Raw genomic sequence first — 5,874 nt, 5'->3', positions numbered from 1 at the left:
AAGGCTATAGAAAATTACGGCATGACAGGTGAAGAAAGCCTGAAGATGAAGGATAAAGACTTTTACAGCCAGCCGTATAAATGCTGCAGACAGCAGTACCTAGGCATCCACAATTCCATTGAAAATGTTTAATTTTTATAGAAGGCACTTCAACTACGCGTGCGACTCAGACGACCTCGCAGCGCCTAGACAAAACACTGATAGGAGTCCTGATATTTAATCAGGTCTCGCAAAAATTCAAGTAAATTAATGCTGGATTGTCATCTACCTTCACGCATATAAGAGAAGCCTCACATCTTGGTCGAATTCCCTTTGGCGCAGATCTCTTTAAACAACACCTTTTTTTTTCTTTTCTCATTCCAAGATTCAGCTGCAGTGGGCACTGTGGAAGCTTAATGATTCACTTCTAAACGAGAAGGGCCCTAAGCAGCCAGTGATGATAGTTTTCAAATCTTGCTCGACCATGCGTGACCCTTTATGGGCAGCTTGGGAGATATTTGAATAGTATGGCTACTGAGATCGACTCTGTGAGCTCTTACCTGGGGAAGATAATAATTGCCTCGGCACCTTCATAATTTGCACAATGAAGGCACGGAAGGCAGAGGATATCGCTACTGTAAAGTGCCACCTCTAAATCTTCGATGCCACCTCTAGAAGTTCGATGAAAAGTTCTAAAAGAATCGCACACGGGACGCCCTTCTCCTCATCAATCGTGCTTTGCGTTCTGAGGAGTCAACTAGACAAGCATTGCTTCGTAAGCGTCGCCATGTGGACCCCAAGCGAGTTTCAGAGCTGCACTTCGACGATGCCCTGGCCACAAGTATGGATGCAATTGTTACCTACTTTGCACATCATTACAAATCCCTTTTTGTCGGCTTTTCATGTACTACTAATGACCTTGAAGTGGTGTGTGCTTGATGTGTACAATTTATACATAAGAAGGTGAAGTATTTAATGGTCCTGTATTTTTAGGTGGATTGGAAGATGTAGTCGATCAATTGTCGCTTTCTCAAACCCCGGGACCTGACGGCCTGTCGGAGAAACTTCGCAGGACATTTGTCGGTTTTATCGCTTGTCCTACTTCAAAATTTTGCAACTGGCATTAATGTCAGATCTTTTCCACAGTCATTTACTAAAAGGCATGTTGTGATATCAGCAAAAACTGATGATAAGGAATAAATCCTATTCATAAATGGCTATAAACTTATGTTTTTTCGTTATAATGACCTCTCAATAGTATACTTCTTGCAATGTATCCGTTGATTAGACCTCATCGTAAATGTGGCTTGAAGGACCGGTCAATACTGTCTGATCTAGATGTGACGCACACGCCTTTGCAGTATTGCAGCGACGCTCATGAGCAATTACCACTGCTTCAAATTGACTTGGCAAGGCAGTTGATAGAGTGTGCGATTCATTACTTTTTCTCTTAAATCATGTCAATTTAGGTACAATGCTTTCCACTGGCATACGCCTTTGTTACAAAAGCTGTTCTACGCACATGATTCTCAATGTTTACCTCTTACAATTTGTCCCCGTTCACTTCTCTATTCAGCAAAGTTGCCCACTGCCCGGGCTCCTGTTCGCTCTGTACCTGGGGCCGCTTTGCATAAGTGTTGCAAACAGTAGAGCGGTCAGTGGACTTCGTATAACGGTAATGAACTGAAGGCGTTAAGTTATGCCGACGACGTCACGATTTTCTGCAATGACAATCCAAGCATCGATGAGGTTATTATTTTTTTTTTAACGGAGGACTAGTTCAGCCTCAAGGACTCGAATTAATTCTTCTGAGATTTGCGATCTCTGGTTTTGGTATGTCGGGGTCGATACCTGCTGTTTATGCTGGCGACGCATGCACATGTCGGACACCCAAGTATATTTTAGTACCTTTGAGTGCTTATGAGCATTGTGCACGTTACTGGAAAGGTCGTGTGCCGAGTTTTCGTGCTACGCTCAGACATTTTCCTCTTATTTATGCTTTATTAGGGCGATCTGCCTGTAATTTGTTTGTAGCCACTTACATCTATTATGGACTGCATGTTGTTCATTGCACAGGACTTTATGACGAGCGTTTTCACAGCGCTCTTGCTAATTTTTGTATTTTTTTTCTTTTATTTTTTAGTCAGTAAGATGCGATAACCTTTCCCGGCCTGTAAACGTTGGTGCCCTTGGTTTAGGCCAGCCGTATGCCAGATGGAGAGTTTCACGTGTCGTGCTTTTCCGTGACGCTTCATCCTCAATAGTACATGCTTTCATGCAAGTCAGTATAGTTCGTCTTTGACCAGCCTTCATGTATCTTCTAATGTTTCTGATCGTCCAATTTTATGACGTGTATTGCAGGAAGTGTATTTGGCTGTTTGTTTCCTACTTGCTCGTTTTTCTCCTGAGTTCCTGTTTTCAGTGTCGAGGAAACGGTTGTATAAGGATTTTTCATGCTCACCTCCCCGGCCATGTACCGCTTTATGTTTGGTTTGTGGTGTTTGAGAGACGCCGTAGTGGAGGGCTCCGGAAATTTCGACCACCAGGGGTTCTTTAAGGTGCACTGACATCGTATACAGCACACGGGCGCCTTGCTTTTCGCCTCCATCGAAAAGCGGCCGCTGAGGCCATTCTGTTTTACCAGCACAGGACATACTCAAAAAGAGTACGTAAAATGCCTCTCTCGCCATGCACAAAGACCTTTTTCTATAAGCTACACACCAAGACATTGCCCGTTAATATATGTTTAGAAAAACGGGCATATTTGCGTCTACATTAAAATGCCGCCTTTCTGATGCTACATAAACAATTGAGTACTCTTTCATCAATCGTAAAACTCTGGTATTTTCAGATTATGATACTATTCTGGTATATTATGCAACGCATATGTAAAAAATGGCAATTTTATACTGGATTCTGTATTATATCTTACTGTAATGTCATTTGTTTATAAATCGTTAGACATATTCTCCCTTATGGAGCTACATAGCCTCTGGAAAAGATGCATGATCTATCGACATTCTGAATCTGTTATTTCTGCACAAGACCATTACTGTAGAATGGCTCTTCAACTAAGGCAAGTGCTTGCCCAGAGCAAGTTACCTCTTTTCTAGTGCTTTGTAGCTTATGTGTTTCGTACTATGTATCACGTTGATTTGGAACTCTTTTTCTAATAGTTTCTACACAGTGTATGCACATAAAAGCCCTGTAATAAACACCACTGACTTCACTGTAATAAGCACCATGTTGACGAAGTTAAAAGCATCTCGACGGCCTGGTAGTCTAAAGAAGCGGCAAGCGAAGGATACCTTGATCGCTTTGCCATGTGTTCGAATTCTGCTTGAGGCCATGGGTATGGTTGTTTCTTCTTTCTCTAGGTGGGCCACCGACAGCCAGCTGCAGACAGGCACAGCGCTGACTAGAACAAATAAAGCCTTTCACTCCATGCAGTATTTCCACCTTTTATTTTTCGCATACCTTCAACATGAATTAGCGAGCCCACATCAGAACTCCGATGAAATTTCCAGAGAAGCGAAGGAGATATCTATCATGTTCTATTTTCCATCACTGCTCTACATCCTGATACAATGACCAAACGATGAAGCGCGCAGTGACAAGCGCACGTTTACTGCCGCCATTTTAGGTGGCACACATGCCTACATGCGTGACACGTGATTTTCTTGAAGGCAAAACTGTGAGCCTATTAGTCATATTTACAGCATTCGGACCCCCAGCAGCATCAGTTGCGGCACCTTGGCATCAGTAATGCATTTTACTGTATTCCCACTTTCTCGGATATATATGAAGAAGTATGGGGTGGCGCATACGCTGTCGCTGTTGCCGACAAACTTGGCGTATGTACCCTGCTATGCTCAAACTTTTATGATAGCTTTTGTATTGTTTTTCTTTCATATGTGTGTTGTATGCTCTTTCTCACTGTCCAGGTATGCACTTCAAGAGTGTCCCTACAAATTCTGGATGGCATAGTGACATTTTTGTTTACCGTCATCGACAGCGCCCGCCTGTCTGTGCTCTGTGCTCACGGTGCCAGAATAGTATACAGAGCGACAAACATTTACCAAGTTATCTTTAAAACAGGACCAAGGTTCTTTTTTTTTTATTATATCATTCGCAAGTACAACGAAGTGATGCTCTCCGTGAGAGAGAGAGAGAGATAGAGGTAGCAGCTTATAGCTAGCTTAAACTTATGCTAGAAGATGAATTTACAAGAGCTTTGTGGTTGGTGCCCTCAGTCCAGAACTCCACTCGTGGCAGCTAAATTGTGGATAGGTGGATGATCCATCTGCGCCCCTGCCTGTCTGTCTGTCTTTCCATGCCGCGTTGTAGCGCTCCTCTCTACAGATTGCCTTAAAACTGGGGTAGATGGCGTCACACGTATAACCTCAGTCTCATGGCCCAGCGCGGAAAGTTCGAATATACATGTTTACACCATCGGTGCAATAGATTCTTCTTTATAGCCAATAAATTTCTCGTTGCCACAGTAACGTCGTCTACACATAGTGTGTGTCGCTTTCAGTCTTTCGCACTAAATATGCAGTTCGCGGCGGCAAATTCCCCGCGCCCCGTCTGCGTAAGTACGAATGCGCTCGCAGGTCATTACTACTGTAGTGTTCCACGGCGTAATGCATTCACTGCATGCCTAGAGATGCGTATGCCACATGCTCTCCTGCTGCTGCTCTGTGAACAGTTTACAGCTGTCCATATTGTACGACAGTACGAGGATGGATCGCAGTTCTTGAACTAAAGAGAGCTAACAATGCATTTGCTTACTGATGCTGACCCCAGTAGTGTATATACGTCAACTTTCATCATCCTAGCTCAGAACGCGCCGTATTAAAATGAAAGGGGAAAAAAGCTACTCATTGCGCGGGATGTAAAAAAAAAAAAAAAAAAAAAAAACTCGCTACCTGGAAATATTAGAACGGCACTAGTCAGATATAGCGTTTTCCTTGCTACCTCGGTATTGTTATCGTGCTGTTAGCGACGAAGCGTAGCAGCATAGCATGCAATGCTCTCGATGGCAGCCATTCAAACTACACATATGGCGTCGCCAAGCTTCCTATCGACCTTGATTTGGTTGTTTCCATTTCTTTTTATTAATATGAGCTCGTGAGCCTGATTTTCTCTTTCATCATTTTAAATAGCTTACTAAGGTTGCTGATTACTTTTGTGACGCTATGCATAGCAGTGCCATAAAGCGCGGCGAGGGTTACAAGAAAGCATGAAAGACAGACAAGTAGGTACCAGGACTATTTATGCCTCCCTAGTGATCGAGACAAAGCATTACTTTACTCAAACATTTCCCATCACACATCTTATTTTACATAACATTGCCCATAGTGAGCAGGGCTACAGCCAGTTACACCACGAAGCTGACCGCTTCTAGGCTCATGTCTATTCTCTGCTGTTTCTATGCGGTGCCATATATACTTGGTGATTTTCTTTTAGCATTTACAGATCCTATTTCGGAAACTATGACAGATACGTTGGTGTGGTCTCAGCAGGTGCATTGTACGACAAGGCACACATTATGACCGTGATAGGGAATCATGGCTGAACGATTAGTGAATAAAATTTGCCCATTCAAATTTGTTTTTCTTTTGGGGGGGGGGGGGGGGATAATTTTGCGAAACTGAAGACCGTCACTTTAAAGATGGGTTGCTTTTCTAAGCTTTCTCAACCGGCAATCTGGGTCTAAATATGGAAAATAAAAAAAAAAAAAAACGCACCCGAAAGCTCATCGAGTTGGCTTTCACACATTGCATATTGGTGAAATAGCATAGCTTGCATTATGGTACTATTCTGGTATATAATGCAACGGATATGAAAAAAATGACAATTTGATACTGGATTCTGTATGATATCTCACTGTAA

Source organism: Amblyomma maculatum, chromosome 1 (assembly GCF_055883805.1).
Source record: "Amblyomma maculatum isolate TAMU_Amacu chromosome 1, ASM5588380v1, whole genome shotgun sequence".
Taxonomy (NCBI): Eukaryota; Metazoa; Arthropoda; class Arachnida; order Ixodida; family Ixodidae; genus Amblyomma; species Amblyomma maculatum.
This window is presented reverse-complemented; position numbering follows the sequence as displayed.